At 41.9% G+C, this 22,597-nt stretch overlaps 1 protein-coding gene across 1 annotated transcript in view; it reads right to left on the minus strand.

Annotated features, from left to right (window-relative positions):
• Positions 1–14,117, minus strand: part of POU2F3 (POU class 2 homeobox 3) — a 169,745-nt gene extending 155,628 nt beyond the window's left edge. The window contains exon 1 of the mRNA XM_056541907.1: positions 14,047–14,117. The gene's annotated coding sequence lies outside the window, so the exon portion shown is untranslated. The remainder of the gene's footprint in view (positions 1–14,046) is intronic.
• Between the last annotated feature and the right edge of the window lie 8,480 nt (positions 14,118–22,597).

Consider the following 22,597-nt stretch of genomic DNA (forward strand, 5'->3'; position numbering starts at 1 on the left):
GATGGGTTCCACTTTGGGCACTGGTTGATGAATGGTAACAGGAAAAGGGTCATGTAGCACTTACGTTTCAGAAGACAGGAACCCCAATGGATGTGGATCCGCTGGACCTGTGTGGCAGATGACTCAGACCGTACCAGGGAGTGGAGACTAAGGTGCCGCTGGTTTTCACCAGAGCCCGCTGCAAAGCAGGATGGACTTGCTGCGGCAGGCGGCACCCAGGACGCTACCCCTGGCACGGCTCGACCACACAGGCAGCTGAGGAGATGCGAGGCACAGGAGGGATAAGGCAGCTCGTAGTCTGGATAGCAGAAGGTCAGGGCAGGCCGCACAGTAGCATAGTCAAGACGTAGCAGGAGTTCAGTAGGCAGGTGGCAGAGGAGTTAGGTCAAAGTCACAAAGCAAGGGATCAGATACACGACAAGGTAATACTGAGGAATGCTTTCTCTAAGGCACAAGGCCACAAAGATCTGGCAGGGAAGTGAGGAGGGTGGAGGAATTTATAAATGAGCCACAGGTGAATTACACTAATGAGCATACTGGCCCTTTAAATCTTAAAGCTCCGGTGCAGGCGCGCACCCTAGGGGATGGGGACACGCGTGCCGGAGCAGAGAGGCAGAGGCGGAGGCAGGAGAAACACCCGGAGAGTGACGGACTAGGAATCGCATGCGAGTGCGTCCCGCGGTGCGAGTCCCAGCCCCATCGGCAGCAGCAGGTAAGGGGACCATGTGCTCACAGCCAGCGTGTGCGGCTGGAGCGCATAACTTAACAGGTCATACAGAAAATAGAAGATAGAAGAAAAAGGACACGTTCACGCAAATGTCTATCTAACCGGACAGCTAAAGTCATAGCTTGGTCAAGGGTGTCAGGAGGGAGGTAAGTTACCAGCATGGAATCATATGAGCACAATCTGAACTGTAAAATCAGCTAAATCTCAGCTAAATCTTGGACCAGCTGAATTAGACCCTGCATTTGCTCTACCAGAGCAGCCATTGCTTCCATATTGCAGGTGCAGCGCAGATGCAGGATTTTTGCCAGTGAAAATGTTACGTCTGCACAGGGAAGTAGTGAGGCCCTAAACTCACCCGCAGGCCTTGTCCCTTCCTGTTGCGCATCTGCCCTATGCAATGGATCCACAACCCTTGAAGACAGTCCCTGCCTGACTAGAGCTGGGAGAATCCTGTCAAAATAACAAACTACAGAAAACTCAGTCACAGGTAAGGGGACTTCAGGAATACAAAAGGTAAATACACACTATACAATACCCAGGGGAGACAAACAAACAGGATTGGTTTGACGAAAACCAGATAGAGTATCCTAAGACGAAAGCCAGGGTCACAAAATACCAGGACAGAGATGCAAGCTACAGAAAAATAATTCTTTCACTGGTAAGGTGCACTAGGCAGTGAAGGCTTAAATAGGAAGCTGAACAGGTGTGGTTACACAAGGTATCTGATGCAACTGAGGCAGAACCACTGATAGGTCAGGGTGTAACCACAGCAACCTAACACAAGCTAAGCCCGAACCCAGAAGAGTCTAACCCTTCGGACCCACACTGGGATGAGTTATTACAGGCAGCTTTATCAGTCCTGTGAAAAAACCTGGAACTTGGTTCTGGCAATGCATTTTTTTATTGACCATATTTTTGGTACCAAATTTATTTACTGCTCTTAAATATGCTATACAACTTATTTACTGAGCATGGTTCTATTTCATATTTATGTATTGTTCAGCTATGTTCTGATATAATATTTTTTTGTAACATGTTATGTTTTGCTTATGTACTGTGCTTAGCACAGGTACTGTATATAAGAATTTGACTTGGCTCTTACATACTGTAATAATTATATAACAAGCTATGTTTAGGGACCATAGCTACGAACTGAACGTCATTATTGTATTCTGCTTGTTTACTGGGCTTAGTTCTGGTACTATGTTTATTGTTACGATACATAAAAAGATGTCCTGCGCAATATTGAAGCAATGTGTCTTTATTCAACTATTAAGCAAACATGGATGGTGTACAGGTAGCGCGTTTCGGCCACAATTTGCGGCCTTAGTCATACAAATTAAAAGAGTGAGTGAATCCATTTTATAGGAGAAAGGGGTGGGATTCCACACCAGTTGCAACACCTGAGAATTAACCATTCCATCTCTCCTATATGGATAACATTAAAACTATATACCTAAATACATGCACAATATTGTACAGGTAACCCTGCGTCCTTAAGAGGATAATCCCAGCCCTGCCGGCAGCAGGAACATAAGCAGAGAGCGCTCATGGCCGGCGTGTCCGGCCGGAGTGCAGGTTTTACAGTACCCCCCCCCCCCCCCCTTTGGTCTTCCCCTCTTCTTTGGACTTCAGAGAGTTCCCCACTACATGAGAGCAGGGGGTTTCTGGAATGGGTAAAGGCTGTAAGGAACTTGCAGGTTTAAGTCGTGGAGTCTTCCGTCTTCTAAGGTAGCCAACTCGCAAGGAGAATGTCCCCAATTCAAGACTTTACATCTGAGTTTAGCAGGCACTGAAGAAATCACAGGAGGAAGAAGACAGTGATCTTGGCAATATTGTCCCCAACAAGTGATTTCACCAGATTCCCAGTCAATGGAAGCTAGCCAGTGGTAGCACATAGAACTACATTTTTCCCTTATGCACATTTCCTACTTGCATGACGAGGGGTTCCGTGCGAAATTGCACCTTACAGTTCAGATTTTGTCCATTAACAGAAGAAATGTAGAAGGGCTTGGCAAGATGAAACACTGGAAGAAGCGATGACGTCTTGGCAGAGGAAAATACTTGAACTGGGGTGGTCAAGCGAGGAGAGGTAATATTAACATCTAGGGAAGCCACTCCTACTTGTCCAAGTTGAAAATGATCTCTCGGACGTGGAGGACGTATAGAACAGTCTTTGAGAAAGTGCTCCGGACTGGCACAATATAGGCACAAATTCTCATTGCGTTGACGAGATTTTTCCAGCTGCGTTAAGTTAAAACAGTCCACTTACATAGCCTCTTCGGCAAGAGGCAAAGTAGAGAGCAGGGGTGGATGTTGGAACACGGGGCACAGACGAGGTAAACGCCGTGTTTAGGCAGGTTCTTTTTCCAAAGGAAGTTCCTCCTGCCTCTTGGCAAAACGCACATCAATTCGAGTGGCTAAATGGATAAGTTCGCTTAGGTTAGCCGGAGAATCTTGTGCAGCAAGAGCATCCTTGATTAGAGAGGAAAGTCCTTTTTTAAAGGTAGCACACAAGGCCTTGTCGTTCCAAGAAAGTTCAGAGGCAAGAGTGCGGAACTGAACCCCGTAGTCGCCAACGGAGGAGTTCCCTTGGCAGAGGTTCAGTAGAGCCGTCTTGGCAGAGGAGGCTCGCGCGGGATCTTCAAATGCATTGCAGAATTCTGCAAGGAAGGCTGACAGGTTCAAGGAAACTGGATCTCTATGATCCCTGAGAGGAGTAGCCCAGGCCAAAGTTTTTCCAGAAAGTAGGCTGACCACAAACGCCACTTTAGCATGGTCCGTCAGAAAAGATCCGACATGAGTTCAAGATGGATAAAACACTGTGTCACAAAGCCTCTACACAGCTTGGGATCTCTGTCGTACTTAGAAGACAAGGACAAACGAAGCTTAGTCCCAGGAGAAGCTGCAGACACAGGAGGAGGCTCAGGAACAGGTAGGTGGCTGCTGCTGTTGCTGCTGAGCGGCAAGAAGCTGTTGCACCATGGCTGAGAGTTGATTCATTGTTGCGCCTGACGGGCTAAATGCTGCGACTTTTGAGCTACGACGATGGGAAGATCCGAGACATCTGGCAAAGGTACTCCAGCGGTATCCATGGCCGGATCTTACTGTAACGAGACACAGCAGGTGGTGGATCCTCTGGGCCTGTGTGGATGATGGCTTTAGCCGTGCCAGGGAGCAGAGTCTAAGGTGCCGCTGGTTTTCAACAGAGCCCACAGCAAAGCGGCATGGTCTAGCTGTGGTGCAGCACCCAGGTCACTACCCCTGGCACAGGACTTTCACTATGGCACTAGGCAACCAAAGATCCAGCAGGGAAACAAGGGAGGAGCTGATATTTAAGGAGAGGGGACATGTGTAGGCACTTGATTAATAGAGCACTGGCCCTTTAAGCGAAAGAGCACCGGAACGTGCGCACCCTAGGAGGCAGGGGCACACGTGGCGGGGCTGCAAGGATATTGAGAGGCGGAAGATGAGGGAGATGAGTGACAGACTGGGATTTGTATGCGGGCGCGTCCCGCGATGCGAATCCCAGCCCCGCCGTCAGCGGGCACATAAGCAGAGAGCGCTCATGGCCGGCGTGTCCGACCGGAGCGCAGGTGTTACAATTTATTTTTGTACTGTAGTTATGTACTGAGCTTTGCTCCGTTGTTGTATTTAATAACTACAGTGCAACATGCCTATGATAATGGCATATATGTGTTGTCCAGGTACTGGACTTGGTCCCGTACCTTTGTCGTAAGTCCCCACAGTCAGAGTTCCTCCATGCTTTTGGGGCTGCCCCGGTGGGTTAAACCCTAGTCGCCTCATAATGCTATTTAAAAATGTATATATTTAATATATTTTGCAATAATGTACAGGACATAAGGTCATGTGACCGTTGATAATTGTGTTAGGCTAAGGTTCAAGGACCTTTGGGTCATGTGATGGGTCATGTGATATGCCCATAATGCTTTAGGTCAGGACTGACAGGTTTGCCAAACCAGTGAGCTTTGATCCTGCCCCCTTCATATATAAGGGTCTGCTGCCATTAATCTTGCTCTCTTCCTGCTGAACTCAAAATCAGTAACATCTCTTGTCTCCTGGATATGAAAGAAAGCACATCTGTTATTACAGCTTCAAGACACCAAGCTTTGTAGCACAGTACAGTCTATAGAGGATGTGCATAAGTTACAAGATGACTTGGATAGACTAAGTGTCTGGGCATCCACTTGGCAAATGAGGTTCAATGTGGATAAATGTAAAGTTATGCATCTGGGTACTAATAACCTGCATGCATCGTATGTCTTAGGGGGGATTAAACTGGCAGAGTCACTGGTAGAGAAGGATCTGGGTGTACTTGTAGATCACAGACTACAGAATAACATGCAATGTCAGGCTGCTGCTTCCAAAGCCGGCAGGATATTGTCATGTATCAAAAGGGACAGGGACATAATACTCCCCCTTTATAAATCATTGGTACGGCCTCATCTGGAATATGCTGTTCAGTTTTGGGCACCTGTCCATAAAAGGGACACTGCGGAGTTGGAAAGGGTGCAGAGACGCGCGACTAAACTAATATGGGGAATGGAACATCTTAGCTATGAGGAGCGATTAAAGGAGTTACAATTGTTTAGTCTTGAGAAGAGACGTTTAAGGGGGGATATGATAAACGTATATAAGTATATTAATGGCCCATACAAAAAATATGGAGAAAAACTGTTCCAGGTTAAACCCCCCCAAAGGACGAGGGGGCACTCCCTCCGTCTGGAGAAGAAAAAGTTTAGTCTCAAGGGGCGACACGCCTTCTTTACCATGAGAACTGTGAACTTATGGAACAGTCTACCTCAGGAACTGGTCACAGCAGGAACAATTAACAGCTGTAAAACAGGATTAGATACATTCCTGGAACAAAATAAGATTAATGCTTATGAAGAAATATAAAATCTCATCCCTTCCCCAATATCGCGCCACACCCCTACCCCTTAATTCCCTGGTTGAACTTGATGGACATATGTCTTTTTTCGACCGTACTAACTATGTAACTATGTAACTATGTAAGACAAGCTAGGCCTGAAGCATTCCACTTCAGCAGTCATCTAAAGTTGGGAGTTAATCCAGCTCAAAAGCCTACAAATCCTGCATGACTACTGAACCTAAAACTACCCCTAAATTCAGTGGCATAGCGGACAGCAAAGTCAAACCTCATTTCACAGCAAAGTCCCGGCAAACCTGTGAGGAGCCTGTATTATGGTGTAGACTGTGTATTAAAAGACTGTGTTTTATCTGCACTTGAATAAAATCTGCAGTAAAGTTCGTTCTTGGTTTACTACAATCTCTGCTGTGGACAATCCTTTATTCCTCCCTATGGTTCCTGGGACGGGTGGCGGTAGGACAAATACGTAGAGGAAGCCCGCACCCTGGCGTCACGACAATCAAGGGTTAATGCTACACCCTGCATCACTACTCTGCTCACCCCTGTTCACCCTACACCCCTACAGCTTACCACACATATATATATATATATATATATATATATATATATATACATATATATATATATATATACATACATACACATAGTTTAGTGTAGTGGGTAGGTACGTTTATCAAAATTCAATGATATTTTTTTCCATGGTATCTTTGGATGTCCCCTAACCACAGGGCACCATATCTTGTGGTGATAGGTGTGATATTTTACTGTTAATCTCTGGCAGCAGTATAGGCTAAATGTACCCCTGACTGTATATTGCTGATTTAATATGTATCATAGTGGCATGTTCTATTGAAGTCCTTTTTCACAATAAGTGCTATGCATATGACTTTGCATTAAGTGCATTAAGGCATATAGAGACAATCCCCCTTTACCATAAGTGGATAGGTACAGTAAATAGAAAAGATGCAGACATTTCTTCTCTTCAGCATGCTCTGAACCATGAGTATGGACAGATGAAAGGGAAAGATTTCCTCAACATTTAAGTTCCTCTCCTATCAGGCCATAAAAACTAACAATTGACAGTACACATAGATCTACCAGCTTATTGTTACCAGAGAAGGAGTTAGATTTTTATTTCCTGTTATTGGACATCAAAACCACATTTGCATCCTGTAACTTATATACCTTTACACATGACACGTATCTATCTACCTGTACACTAATGTCAGGCATATAAAGGCATTAAAATACTTTTCTTAAAATGCATTGCAATTATATTTCTTTATAATGTCCACTAGATGGCAACAGAATACTACAACCTATAGAAAGCAATGAAAATAATCCACAACATAAAAGGTTTATAAAATGGGTTGCGTTTTTTTTGTGTTTTGTCAGCTTTTTGACACACTTTTCTATAAAGTAGCTTTCTTAAACCAAAACAAAACCAAGAGAAAATGAAAGATATGGCTACTGTTGCAAAATGATCAGAAAAGCAACAAGTAAAGAATGGGGACCTGTGGAAGAGAAGACAAGAGGGCTGATACCACAGATTTTAGTAAATAAATTGTACAGATGTGTATTGCTTTAATGGATGAGCAAACCGAATCTGACGAATCAAAATTTGTTACGAATTTCATAAAAAATTTGATCCATAACGAATCCAAATAGTGCCGTGATTCGATAAAACATATCGCTTCATTAACCCCTTAAGGACGTAGGGTTTCTCTATTTTTGCATTTTCATTTTTTCCTCATCCCCTTCTAAAAATTATAACACTTTCAATTTTGCACCTAAAATTCCATATTATGGCTTATTTTTTGCACCACTGCTTTGCAGTGACATTAGTCATTTTACCAAAGTATCCATGGCGAAGCAGAAAAAAAATAATTGTGTGACAAAATTGAAGAAAAAATGCCAATTTGTAACTTTTGGGGGCTTCCATTTCTACACAGTGCATTTTCCGGTAAAAATGACATCTTATCTTTATTCTGTAGGTCCATAAGGTTAAAATGATACCCTGAAAAAAATCATAACTACATGTTTATTTTTATTTACACAGTTTTTTTTTTAAACAGGAAAAGGGGGTGATTCTTACTTTTATTAGGGAAGGGGTTAAATGATCTTAATAAACTTTTTTTTCACACTTTTTTTTCAGTGTAATAGCCCCACCTAGTGGCTATTTCACTGCACATACCGATCTCATATACAGATCATTGCTGTGCATTGACATGGCAAAGACCAGTGTTATCGGAGGTCGATTGCTCAAGCCTGGATTTCAGGCTTGGAGCAATCAATCGCCAATCGGATGCGACGGAGGCAGGTAAGGGGACCTCCGCTCGCGTTCTAGCTGATCGGGACATCGCAATTTCACCACAATGGTACCGATCAGCCCTTTTTCTTTCATTTTAGATGCGGAGATCAACGCCTTGTCTAAAGGGTTAATAGTATGCAGCACAACGATCGGTGCCACATGCTATTAGCCCAGGGTCCCGGCTGTCATAAGCTGCCGGGACCGACCCAGTAGACGCAGGGTCATGACCCCGCGTTATATACCGGAACTGGGCGCAGGGTGTACAGGTTTGCCCTGCATCCTTAAGAGGTTAAACCACTTAGTTTGGTCCAGGCTCCAGAGCATCTAAAATGTCGGCTCCACATGTGAGGACATGGGGTAAGAAACTCTGGGAAGGTGGGAACAAGGGTAGGTGGGATCACCCTGAATCACATGCAGCATGCAGCCTATCAGCAGCCAGCCAGCCCTGTGTCACAGCCCTATATAATCGGCAGCCATTGCTTCAGTGTTTTATTGCAGAGAGATCGTTTTATTGCAGAGAGAGCAGTGTGTGTGTTGCACAGAAAAACAGCTTTACAGTAGCGATTCACCACAAGCACAAATCACTGCAGAAAGCACTGACAGGGAAGGGAGAAAAAGAAAGTACACTTTTGCTTGTACTACACAGTGACCCTGTACTGCTGCAGTGGGGTGTACAACAACTCTATAGCCAATAGGGGCCAGTTAGGGGGAGCAGTGCACTAAAATCCATAGTCACCTGCTTTTAGTGCCCAATACAGGTTGTGTAGCGAAGCATGTTATCCTCTCATAAGTGTAACCTGTGCGTACATAGGTGGTGTATGATTTCTTTTCCTGTCAAACTAATTTTGGCCTAGTTACTGTGAAAGGCCAGCCAAAGCTACACACTTGTTTTTATAGCCTAATACAGTTTTAAGTGGAGCGTATTGTTCTCCTCTCATAAGTGTAAATGTAACACTCACGTTTCTGAAGACAGGAACTCCGATGTATGTGGATCCGCTGGACCTGTGTGGCAGATGACTCGGACCGTGCCAGGGAACGGAGTCTAAGGTGCCGCTGGTCTTCACCAGAGCCCGCCGCAAAGCAGGATGGGCTTGCTGCTGCAGGCGACACCCAGGTCGTAACCCCCAGTGACGGCTCGACCACACAGGCGGCTGAGGAGATACAAAGCACAGAAGGGATGAGATAACTCGTAGTCAGGATAGCTTTAGGTCAGGGCAGGCATAACAGTACCGTAGTCGGGATGTAGCAGAAGTTCAGTAGGCAGGCAGCAGAGAAGCAAAGTCAAGGTCACAAGAGCTGGAGATCTGGTACACGGCAAGGCAATACAAAGGAACGCTTTCTCTAGGGCACAAGGCAACAAAGATCCGGCAGAGAACTGAGGAGGGTGGAGGAATTTATCAACAAGACACAGGTGGTTACACTAATGAGCGTACTGGCCCTTTAAATCTTAAATCTCCGGCGCGCGCATGCCTTAAGGGACGGGGACACATGCGCCGGAGCAGAGAGGTGGAAGCAGAGGCAGGGGAAACACCCGGAGAGTGACGTTCTGGGGCTCGCATGCAGGTGAGTCCCGCAGTGCGAGTCCCAGCCCCATCGGGAGCAGAAGGTAAGGGGACCATGCGCTCACAGCCAGCGTGTGAGGACAGAGTGCATAGCGTAACAGTAAATTGTACGTACACCTATGTGGTGTACATTTTTTTTCCTGTTAAACTAATTTTGGTCTAGTTACTGTGAAAGGCCAGCCAAAGCTACACACTTTTAAAGGATTTAAAAAAATGTTAAAAAATTAAAGTTAAATTAAATAAAAATTAAGAAATCTCGTTAATCACTTCAATTGTGACGCCATATGGTCTCCCGACTCTGCCGCCACATCCAGATCCTCTGCATCAGTGATTCAAATAGCAACGCCTGTAATCTGCATGTCATATTGAATAACAGTATTCACAGTAAACTCCCTAAGCGTTTTACAGCAAGGCAAAGTGTTCTACACCCCCTATTGAGGCTCTCTGTAGCCCGGAAATAGCTGTTTTTAATAGTGATTCACTGCGAATAAATTCGGATAGAACCAAATTTTTTCGGAAAATTCGGCGAATCGGCCAAATCAAATTTTTCAAAATTTTCCTCATCTTTAATTGCTTTAATATAATGATCAGTCCTAACAATTAAACTAGGTCAATGTAAAGTAAATAACAATGAGGTTAAAGAGGTTTTCCCAGGAATACTAGTTATTTCCTAAATAACAGAAAAGTTGCAATTTCTTGTATATTAGCTGATCAATGAATTTATAGTGAACGAGCGTTGTGACAAATGTTAATTCAGCCAATAAACGACCCATGTAAAAGGGCCCCGGCACAGAGGTTCACTTACTTCTTCTCCATTTTATGTGGAGGTTTATTCAAGCATTCATTAAAAACACATACTCTTTCTGACACCTCCACATCACCAGTAATGCCTACTTTTTTTTGTCAGTCATGTAGCTGATAGAATGTTTTAGCAGATAAGAACCATTCGGTAGCACTATGACTAAAATATCATTTTTTTCTGGAGTATACTTCCTGAACTCAAAAGGAAAAGAAAACACAGCAACTTAAAATCAATCTTAAAGGGGTACTCTGGCACTAAGACATCTTATCCCCTATCCAAAGGATAGAGGATAAGATGCCTGATCGCGGGGGTCCCGCCACTGGGGACCCCCATGATCTTTCACGCAGCACCCAGTTACCATCAGCCCCCAGAGCATGTTTGCTCCACGTCTGATGACTGCCAATCACGGGGCCGGAGTATTGTGACGTCACGGCTATCACAGCTTTTACACCCCCTCTCAGAGGCTTGCATTGAGGGGGAAGAGCGTGATGTCACACGGGGGCGGAGCCGTGACGTCACAATACTCAAGCCCATGATTGGCAGTCATCAGACCTGGAGTGAACATGCTCCGGGGGCTGATGGTAACTGGGTGCTGCGTGAAAGATCACGGGGGTCCCCAGCAGCGGGACCCCCACGATCAGGCATCTTATCTCCTATCCTTTGGATAGGGGATAAGATGTCTTAGCGCCTGAGTACCCATTTAAGTGTAGAGGTATTTTTCTTATTTTTATTAGTGAAATTTTTTAAATAAAAATGTAAAAAGAATTCAGTAAATGGCTGGACATTTAGGCCGGCATTTATCATTGTAGGTGTAAGTGAAGCATTTTTCTACACCTTTTTTTTTGTATGCTGGTAATGTGTAGGAGCACCACGTTTATTAAATGGTAGCAGAGCATTTGATACATTTGTGCAGGTCACATTTTCTGAAATTTTACTCTTCACATACACCAAAAAGCGAAGGTAAGTCCGGGCTGGTGCAGGGTTTTTGGCGGTTTTGCGCCTTTTTACAAAAAGGCGCAGTTCATAAAACCCATCCATATCATGCGTATTGCCAAAATCAGTAGATTGCAACTCAAAATCAGCAGAAATGTGTGAATTAAAAGGCGCAAAAAAGGACACTTGTGCAAAAATAGCACCAAAGATAGACGGAAAAAAAAGTGTAAACACAATGATAAATGCTGGCCATAGGGTTTATAATAGAAAATCGAAACAGAAAAAAAAATCTATAAAATTATTTCTGATACAGTAGAATGCATGGTTCTGGAGATCTAAATTGTGTTTTAGATGCAAATTCATTTGTTTACATAATTCAGTCATTCGCGCCCGTAAATACCCCACCGACTATGAGGCCTTTATCATTGTGTTTACACTTTTTTTCAGTCAATTTTTGGCGCAATTTTGGCACAAGTGTCCTTTTTTGCATTTTTTTGCGCCTTTTGTTTTACACATTTCTGCTGATTTTGAGTTGCAATCCTCTGATTTTGGCAATAAGCATAATATGGACGGGTTTTATGAACTGTGCCTTTTCAGAAAATGCACCAAAAAGGCACAAAAGTGCCAAAAACCTACCAAAAATTTGCCAAAAACATAAAAAAATTTGAACCTGCACAAAATGTATCAAATGCTCTGCTACCATTTAATACGTTTGGTGCTCCTACACATCACCAGCACACACAAAAAGGTGTAGAAAAATGCTTCACTTACACCTACAATGATAAATGCTTCACTTACACCTACAATGATAAATGCTTCACTTACACCTACAATGATAAATGCCGGCCACAGTGGTTAAATAACATCACCGGCCTTAGAGGTTCTCCTTTATGGTGCAATTTAAATTTAAAGAGACCTTTATGTTGAGGTTGTGGATAAACAGGAGGTAAATGGCTGGGGAAAACAAGAATACAGCTTGCGTAATAGAGATTTATTAATATACATTTTTAATTGTAAGATACAATTCAAAAATCCAAACTCAATGAGGCATTCTTTTTTGTTTTTAATAAACTAGGATTTGTACAGTTTAAAGAAGGTTTTGTTAAATCTTAGGCGATTATAATTGCCAAAGTTGAATTTTGTAAAGAGGACTTGTTTTTATTTTCTTGCTATAAGGGTCTTATTCCATTTTAGTTGACTATATGAATCTCTGGCATGTCAAAAGTGTTTTTTAAATGACAGGGACATTTAACATTAGGGGAATAATATAGTAATGTTATAGAATATCACAGTCTAATAAAGTATAGTATTGTTAAACACTTAAAAATTTCTTCTCTTTCACATTATTACCAGATCAGAGGGTTGGGTAAGAAGGGTGGATTTTTGGATGAAATAATGTTGTCTTTTTCATATAATGGAAAATAAATAAGGAATTAAAAAATATCCTTAATGGTCCGTGGGATAATATGCTAGGAGCGCCATCCTGTTTTTTTTAATATATTTTTCTACAGGTCCCAACTCGATGGTTTTTCTCACAAGGTGCTCAGAATCCCCTGTAATTATTATAGTATCAGGTGATACAATTCTTTTTACCTGCAAGCTTTTAATAGGGGGAGCTTAAAGTGTGCATGTCATTTCATAATCTAAAATAAATAAAAAAAATGAAAAGAAAAAAACTGCATGGTTTTGTTAGATGAACACTTTAGAGAGGTGATGAGGTGATTTTGGGGCTCTCACTGCTGGTATGGATCCCTGCTTAATGGGATACAACTATTTCTTATTCTCTCTTTTTCAGGAGGTGGAACTCGAGCTGGGTTTTTTGCCAGTAGTATCCACAGATAGACTTGATAGACTTTCCTCTCCTTAGCTGTTTGGCCAATCACAGCACAGCACCTACTCCTTACTGCTATGCCACTAAGTAGTGTTGGTGAAAGTGCACTGAACTGAATAGGCTGTGCTGGGGAATGATTTTCAGAACAATATTATAGAGGGCTGATGGATAAAGAAAAGGCTTAGTAATGCACTGGCTTTGCAATGCTCTATAGAAAAGAGTAACAGCAGCAGAATAGCAAGGAAGGGGTTACACTAGAACTGAATTGCTACTGGCACGTTAAAGGGAGGGTAAGAGGTAGAAATAAAGGGGTATTCCGGGATTTTTTTTATTTGACTATGCTACAGGGGCTGTAAAGTTAGTGTAGTTCATACTATAGTGTCTTTACCCGTGTGTGATGATTTTCTCACAATTCTTATGTGATTTTCATCCCAATATTTATTTTTACCAGCATACAAAATGACTGCTGTCTTGGAATTTTCCCAGCTTGCAATGCGGTCGAGACCTGACTCACTAGTCAGCTGATGATAGGGAGCCTGTCTGCTTCAATGGATGGAGAGAGCAATCTGCAAGTAATGCAACAGCTGGAGGCACTCTGATTGAAAACCACAGGTCTGCAGCTCATTTATGTTTCAATGGGTGGGGTGGCTGATGTGTGGGAAGGAGGAAAATTGTATCATGGGATTTGTAGGCAAGCAAGAAAACTGAAAACAGGAAATACAAGTTCAGAGAAAGCTAACCACAGTGTTCTGGTAATCTCACAGCATAGCCATTTAGCCCAAGACAAGCGCAGATCCTTCCTAAACATTTCCGTTACTGTCTGCCAGGTACGTACTAAAATCACCTTATGCTGGATAACCCCTTTAAATTCCAGAGGCAGCACTGCATACATACAGTAGCAGGAATGCAAGGGACAGCTGCCCAGAGCTTAATGGTTGGCCTGTGATTAGAGTGAAGCCTTAATTTACCTTTTAGGGAGTGTGAATCCCTTGGAGGCTCAAAAAAGCTCAGCTTACATTCTCACAGTCCAGGACTTCATCTGCACATAGCACTAGCTAAGCACCTCCTCAACTTCATGTGTTCCTTCCTGCTTTCTCTCTCTCTCTCTTACTAGACATGAACTATGACTAACAACATACAATGAACAACAGAGGCCCAGACTTTAAAACTGTTTGGAGGTAAAGAAGTCATTGTTTGAAACTTTTCTGCATAATATTAAGTTCAGTGTATAAAGAGTATGTGATTACCTCCTCCTTGTGGTGGCTGCAGACAGCTCAGACATTATCCTATACTTTATAGCTGACATTTATCATTGTCTTTAGACTGTTTTTTTTTTTTATGTCTAGAAACGGTGCAAACAGGGTTTATTTAAACCTTTTTGTGCCTTTTGGTTAATACATTTCTGCTGATTTTGAGTAGCAATCCACTGATGTTGGCAATACACATGATATGAAAGGGTTTTATGAACTGCGCCTTTTTGTGAAAAGGCGCAAAGCCACTGAAAAGTCTCTAAAACTACACCAGCCCAGACTTAGCTTAGCTTTTTGGTGTATGTGAAGAGAGAAGTTTCAGAAAATGTGCACAAAATGTATCAAATACTCTGTGACCATTTCATAAATTTGGTGCTCCTACACTTGACCAGCACACAAAAAAAAGTGTAAAAATGTTTTTTTTTTTTTTAAATGCTTCACTTACACCTACAATGATAAATGCCGCCCAATGACTTTGCAGGGGATTTGGAGTTCTGGATCAGTACTAAAAGGAGATATCCAGCCAGAAGTGGTAAAAATAAAAACGTAAATATGATTTTATATATATATATATATATACATAAATGAACCAAACCAAATATATATATATATATATATATATATATATATATATATATGCTCATCATGACTCCATAAATCATCCCAACTGAAATTACCATTATATAGCTGTACATGCTAAAGTTATATATTTTTGTAATGCACAAGTGTAATCTTTGCTGAGCACATACCCTGTTTTCTCTCTACGCTTCTTCTCTAGGCAGAAAGTCCAGTAGTTCTTAGAACACATAAAGACTGTTGGGAACCAATTTGACGGGTCCAACATTACTTAATAACAATATATTCCCTCCTCCTTAGCTCAGAGAGTCAGCATTACAGTGTACAGTGAGTTATTGTCTCTGGTCAGCTGAGGCACATACACCACCCTCATCTATATTCACTGTTTCCCTAATCATGTGACCTACTCAGCTCTGCTGGCAGCTTAAATGGGAAACAAGCGCAGGGGCCTATGGTCTGGGTAGTCTTTTTCTGCTCTCAGCTGGATTTCTAAAGCCTGTTTATGGGGGGCTGTGGGGGGTCTGGTTTAGAAACAAATCAGTTGGCTGGAGTTTTCCTTTAACTCTTGACAGTTATAAAGATATTCAGCAGAAAAAATGGTGTAAAATGACTTCCACTTTTAGCTAAAGAGAGGTTACGTAATTGGTGATAACAGACAAATGTTTTCTCAAAGAAAGTAAAACCAAGAAGGCCAGAAATTTCACAATCTGTTATGACTGTTTTAGGCTCAATTGCACTTGGCTGAGGACAAGTTGTGCTTTTTATGCTGAGAAAAATGTCCCAGCAGCATGCCAGCAGTTTGTATCAAAAACAAAAACCTGAAGTGTAAATTCAGTGTTTAATCTGTATTCCCTATTCAGCAGCAACCAGCTCTTATCTTTTACGGTTGTGGAGACATTCCTCAGACTATAAAAATGATGACTATTTTATCTGTTATTGTTACCAGCCAGAGTGCTGTGAATGAGGCTCACACTGTTCACGCAGGCAGACGAGAAACCTTTCTGCTAGCTTCAATGGAGTACTAAAGGAGCCGACTGAGATTATTAGCTAGGCTAGCCTCTTTGTCTGTCTCTTTATCAGCCAAGATACAGAAGGGAGCGGGCTCATTTAATACAAATAAGAAGCCAACACATGCAAGAATGAAGCCTAAGGCCCCATTCACATTACAGGTATACATTGGCAACCTAACAAAAAGGGTTACTGATGTGCAATGCATTCGCAAAGGTTTAAGATCCTTTCACATTTTATATTGCAAAAAAAATTGCCTTGGGTTAAAAAAAAATCCCATATTCACATTTTGTATGGACATAAGTATTCAGACCCTTTTCTATGGCTCTTGAAATTTAGCCCAATGACTTCTCTAAACCTTGATTGGAGTCACCTGTGGTAAATTCAGCTGATTGGACAGGATTTGGAAAGGCCCACCCTTGTCTATATAAGAGCTTACAGCTAACAGTGCATATCAGAGCAAAAAACAATCCATGGGGGAAAAACTGCCTGTAGAGCTCAGAGACAGGTACAGATCTGGAGAAGGGTGCAAAAAATTGTGCTGCACTGAAAGTTCCCAAGAGCACAGTGACCTCCATAATCCTTAAATGGAAGACGTTTATAACAACCAGGCCACTGACAAATTACCAGAATGTCAACCATCCCTGCAGCACTCTACTAATCTGGCCTCTCCTCAGTAAGAGACACATAAAAGCCCACCTGGAGTTTGCACAAAAGCACCTGAAGGACTCTCTGTCTATGAGAAACATGATTTTTTGATCTGATGAAACCAGGATATGTAAAAAATAAAAAAATAAAATAAAAATAAAAGGCAGAAAATCCCCAAATCCAGGTGTGTCCATCATACACAAGAGGACTGTAGGTTGTCATCGCTGCCAAAGGGGCTTCAACTAAGGGTTTGAATACTTATGTCGATGCAATATTTAGCTTTTCCTTTCTCAATAAATTAGCAATGATTTGTAACATTCTGTTTTTACTTTGTCAAACAGAACAAAGGTATTGAGTGCTGAATGATGGGGGGGAAACTTTTTAAATTTTAGCATAAGGTCGCAACATAACAAAATTTGAAAATACAAAGGGTTTTAAGAATTTTCAAATTCAATGTATACCGCAAAAGTGCTTCTGGCAGTACCATTAAAATACAGAAGATTACTGGTGGAAAAATACCACCTGGACGATCTAGTCTTATATCATTTTCTTTTTTTTTTACCTTAGGATAGATGTATGTTTATCCCAGGCATGTTTAAATTTAGTTACTGTGGACAACAAGTCAAAAGCTAATATAAGTGACAGTAATGCTTTAAAAGGTGTACTCCACTGCCCCAGCGTTTGGATACATTTTGTTCCAACACTTGGTGCGGGCTGCGGGGGTCGTTACGCCACGCCCCCTCAATGTAATTCTATGGGAGGGGGCGTGGTAGCCCCCAATATTCCGAACACTGGGGCAGTGGAGTACCCCTTTAACAGACAAAATAAAGTTTGATGGTGACTATGTTCGGTTCATTTCCTATGGATAGGGGACAAGATGTCTAGCAACTGAGTACCCTTTTAAAGTCAATTGGGCCAGCCAGGAACATATTGCTGTATATTTCAGCAAACCCTTTTTACAGGTCACTGATGTATGCCTCAAATGTATGACCAAAATGTTACATGAACGACCCCTTAGTTGGGTTAACAACTTGCAGAAAATTTCTGTCACGAACTTGTCTATAGGCCTCTGCTAAAACCACAAAGTTTGCACTTGATACAGATTTTGCTGTCAATGTCACCCTTTGCATTTCATCCTTTAGGCATTAAAGGGGTACTCCGGCACTTAGACCTCTTATCCCCTATCCAAAGGATGGGGGATGAGATGCCTGATCTTGCACGCCGCACCCCGTTAAAATCAGTCCCGGGAGAGTGTTCGCTCCGGGTCTGATTACTGTCGATGACGGGGCCGGAGCGTTGTGATGTCAAGGCTCCACCCCACATGGGGCGGAGCCTTGACATCACAATGCTCCGGCCCCGTGATCAACAGTCATCAGACCCGGAGTGAACACTCTCCGGGGCCTGATTTTAACAGGGTGCAGAATGCAAGATAACAGGGGTTCCCAGCGGCGGGACCCCCGTGATCAGGCATCTTATCCCCTATCCAAAGCGCCGGAGTACCCCTTTAATGCTGAAGGATCTGGTAACTGTAGATCTGGTGCAACCTCCAGCAAAATAGTGAATATGGTTTGTCTCAGTATCCTAAGTAGCTGCCTTCATTTTATCTTCTTGTTCACAGACAGCCTTAAAGTCTTCACCCCATGCTCCCCAGTTGTTAAAGACTTTAATAGTCTATTAGTCATAACAACATCTCTGCAGTTATCAAACTTGGAAAGGACCCTGGAAATGATGATGATTTCCTTAAGAGGAATCTATCAGCTGCAATTCATGTTCCATACTGCTGACACTGTTAGGGCAAGGAGGCACATGGTACTTTCTATCTCTATGCCTCCGGAGTACAAAAATGCTTTTATCCTATGGTGCCAAGTGTCCAAAAGGTGTTCCCAAGGGCTGAGGGCTTTAATGCCTTCTCCCTTCCCCTCCGATCCCTATCCTTGTTTGATTGACAGTCAGCTGGAAGCCAAACCCTGTATCCAAGTCTTTTTCTTGCTCTGTGTATACACATTGGGAGGGGGGTAATTCAAAGAGTTTAGCACCACTTTTTTTTTTTTGCTTTAGCTGTGCCACATTTTCTTAAAATGTAGTGCACATTATTAGCCACACATATTCAGATTTTTGGCACCTGATTTAGCACCCCGTTAGCCATTTTTTTTTAAAGGGGTGCGGCAAGGTTTTGTGTGCTATTATAACCCTATTTTCAAAGGTTTAGCACAACTTTTTGGCACACAAAAGTGTTGCAGTTAAAACCAAGTTAACCTGGTATTAAATTATGTACTATTTTATTAATTTTTTTATTGTGAGCGCAGGACAAACATGCCCCAAATTTTCAATAACCATGCCCCACTTCTGGAAATCTGGCACAAATAACACTATAATATAGTGGTGCTAATAAAACAGCACCGATTACACAAGTATTTGAATACCCTCCCCTTTGTGCAGGGTTTGGAAACAGAGCTTCGCTTTCAATTGAATGTTAGAGGGGTACTCTGGTGGGAATTATTTTTTATTTTTTTTAAATCAACTGGTGTCTTGTCTTGTCCACAGTGCTCTCTGCTGGCACCTGATGCCCATATCAGGAACTGTCTAGAGCAGGAGAAAATCCCCATAGCAAGCCTATGCTGCTCTGGACAGTTCCTGACACAGATAGAGGGTAGCAGAGAGAACTGTGGACAAGACAAAAAAAGAAATTAAAAAAACAGAGAATTTCCTCTGTAACATACAGCTGCAAATAAGTACTGGAAGGATAAAGATTTTCTAATACTTGTAATTTACAAATCTTTTTAACTTTCTGGCACCAGTCCATTAAAAAAAAAAAAAAAAAAAAAAAAGGTTTCCACTGGATTACCCCTTTAATCGGGCAGTGATACCGGTGGGTGGGGAAGGGAGGAGGTTTTCCAGCCCATAGCAAATTGGAGGCTTGGGAATGCCTCTTTGACAATTTGTATCAGAATATAAGTATTCTATGTTATGGAAGCATAGACTGATATATTAAAAGGAAATAATTAAAGGGGTATTCCAGGAAAAAAACTTTTTTTTTTATATTAACTGGCTCCAGAAAGTTAAACAGATTTGTAAATTACTTCTATTAAAAAAATCTTAATCCTTTCAATAAATTATCAGCTGCTGAAGTTGAGTTGTTGTTTTCTGTCTGGCAACAGTGCTCTCTGTTGACATCTTTGCTTGTCTCAGGAACTGCACAGAGTAGAAGAGGTTTGCTATGGGGATTTGCTTCTAAACTGGGCGGTTCCCGAGACACGTCATCAGAGAGCACTTAGAAAAGAACAACTCAAATTTAGCAGTTCATAAGTGCTGAAAGTATTAAGATTTTTTAATAGAAGTAATTTAGCAATCTGTTTAACTTTCTGGAGCCAGTTGATTTATAAAAAAAGTTTTTTCCTGGATAACCCCTTTAACCCTTTAAGGACCCAGCCAATTTTCACTGTAGGACACGGCCATTTTGACCACTGTCACTTTAAACATTAACTCTGGGATGCTTTTACCTTTCATTCTGATTCCGAGATAGTTTTTTCGTGACATATTCTACTTTATGTTAGTGGTAAAATTTTGTCAATACTTGCATCATTTTTTGGTGAAAAATTCCAAAATTTGATGAAAAAATAGAACATTTTGCATTTTTTTTTTTACTTTGAAGCTCTCTGCTTATAAGGAAAATGAATATCCAAAATAAATTATATATTGATTCACATATACAATATGACTACTTTATGTTTCCATAATAAAATTGACGTGTTTTTACTTTTGGAAGACACCAGAGGGCTTCAAAGTATAGCAGCAATTTTCCAATTTTTCACAAAATTTTCAAAATCGAAATTTTTCAGGGACCAGTTCTGTTTTGAAGTGGATTTGAAGGGCCTTCTTATTAGAAATACCCCACAAATGACCCCATTATAAAAACTGTACCCCTCAAAGTATTCAAAATGACATTCAAAAGGTTTGTTAACCCTTTAGGTGTTTCACAGGAATAGCAGCAAATTGAAGGAGAAAATTCAAAATCTTCATTTTTTACACTGGCATGTTCTTTTAGACCCAGTTATTGAATTTTTACAAGGGGTAAAAGGAGAGAAATTTTCCTAAAATGTGTAACCCAATTTCTCTCGAGTGAGAAAATACCTCATATGTGTATGTCAAGTGTTCGGCGGGCGCAGTAGAGGGCTCAGAAGGGAAGGAGCGACAGTGGGATTTTGGAGAGTGAGTTTTTCTGAAATGGTTTTTGGGGGGCATGTCATATTTTGGAAGCCCCTATGGTGCCAGAACAGCAAAAAAAAAACCCACATGGCATACTATTTTGGAAACTACACCCCTCAAGGCACGTAACAAGGGGTCCAGTGAGCCTTAACACCCCACAGGTGTTTGATGACTTTTCGTTAAAGTTGGACGTGAAAATGATTTTTATTTCCGCTAAAATGCTAGTTTTCCCTCAAATAATTTTTTTTACAAGGGATAATATGACAAAATTACCCCCAAAATTTGTAACCCCATCTCTTCTGAGTATGGAAATACCCCATGTTAGGACGTAAAATGCTTTGCGGGCAAACTACAATGCTCAGAAGAGAAGGAGTCACATTTAGCTTTTGAAAAGCAAAATTTGCTGAAATGGTTTTTGGGGGGCATGTCCCATTTAGAAAGCCACTATGGTTCAAGGACAGCAAAAAAAAAAAAAACACATGGCATACTATTTTGGAAACTACACCCCTCAAGGCACGTAACAAGGGGTGTTTGACGACTTTTCGTGAAAGTTGGATGTGTAAATTATTATTTTTTTTCACAAAAATGCTAGTTTTCCCTCAAATGTAACATTTCTTACAAGGGGTAATAGGACAAAATGCCCCCCAAAATTTGAAACACCATCTCTTCTGAGTATGGAAATACCCCATGTGTGGACGTCAAGTGCTCTGCTGGCGCACTACAATGCTCAGAAGAGAAGGAGCGCCATTGAGCTTTTGGGAAAAAAAATTTTGGAATGGAAGTCAGGGGCCATTTGCGTTTACAAAGCCCCCCGTGGTGCCAGAACAGTGGACCCCCTCCCCACATGTGACCCTATTTTGGAAACTACACCCCTCACAGAATGTAATAAGGGGTGCAGTGAGTATTTACACCCCACTGGCTTTTGACAGATCTTTGGAACAGTGGGCTGTGCAAATGAAAAATTACACCTGTGGGACTTAAATGCTCACTGCACCCCTTATTACATTACGTGAGGGGTGTAGTTTCCAAAATGGGGTCACATATTACACATACATTTTTTTGCGTTTATGTCAGAACCGCTGTAAAATCGGCCACCCCTGTGCAAATCACCAATTTAGGCCTCAAATGTACATAGTGCACTCTCACTCCTGAGCCTTGTTATGCGCCCGCATAGCATTTTACGTCCACATATGGGGTATTTCTGTACTCAGGATAAATTGCTGTACAAATTTTGGGGGTCTTTTTTTCCTTTTAACGCTTGTGAAAATAAAAAGTATGGGGCAACACCAGCATGTTAGTGTACATTTTTTAATTTTTTTACACTAACAAGCTGGTGTAGCCCCCAACTTTTCCTTTTTATAAGGGGTAAAAGAAGAAAAAGCCCCCCAAAAATTGTAGTGCAATTTCTCCCGAGTACGGAGATACCCCATATGTGTCCCTAAACTGTTTCCTTGAAATACAACAGTGAAAGGCTCCGAAGTGAGAGAGCTCCATGCGCATTTGAGGTCTAAATTAGGGATCGCATAGGGGTGGACATAGGGGTATTCTACGCCAGTGATTCCCGAACAGGGTGCCTCCAGCTGTTGCTAAATTCCCAGCATGCCTGGACAGTCAGTGGCTGTCCGGAAATGCTGGGAGTTGTCGTTTTGCAACAGCTGGAGCCTCCGTTTTGGAAACACTGCCATACAGTACGTTTTTCATTTTTATTGGGGGGGAGGGACAGTATAAGGGGGTGTATATGTAGTGTTTTACTCTTTATTATGTGTTAGTGTAGTGTTTTTAGGGTACATTCGCACTGGCTTGTTAAGGTGAGTTTCCCGCTATGAGTTTG

Source organism: Hyla sarda, chromosome 10 (genome assembly GCF_029499605.1).
Source record: "Hyla sarda isolate aHylSar1 chromosome 10, aHylSar1.hap1, whole genome shotgun sequence".
Taxonomy (NCBI): Eukaryota; Metazoa; Chordata; class Amphibia; order Anura; family Hylidae; genus Hyla; species Hyla sarda.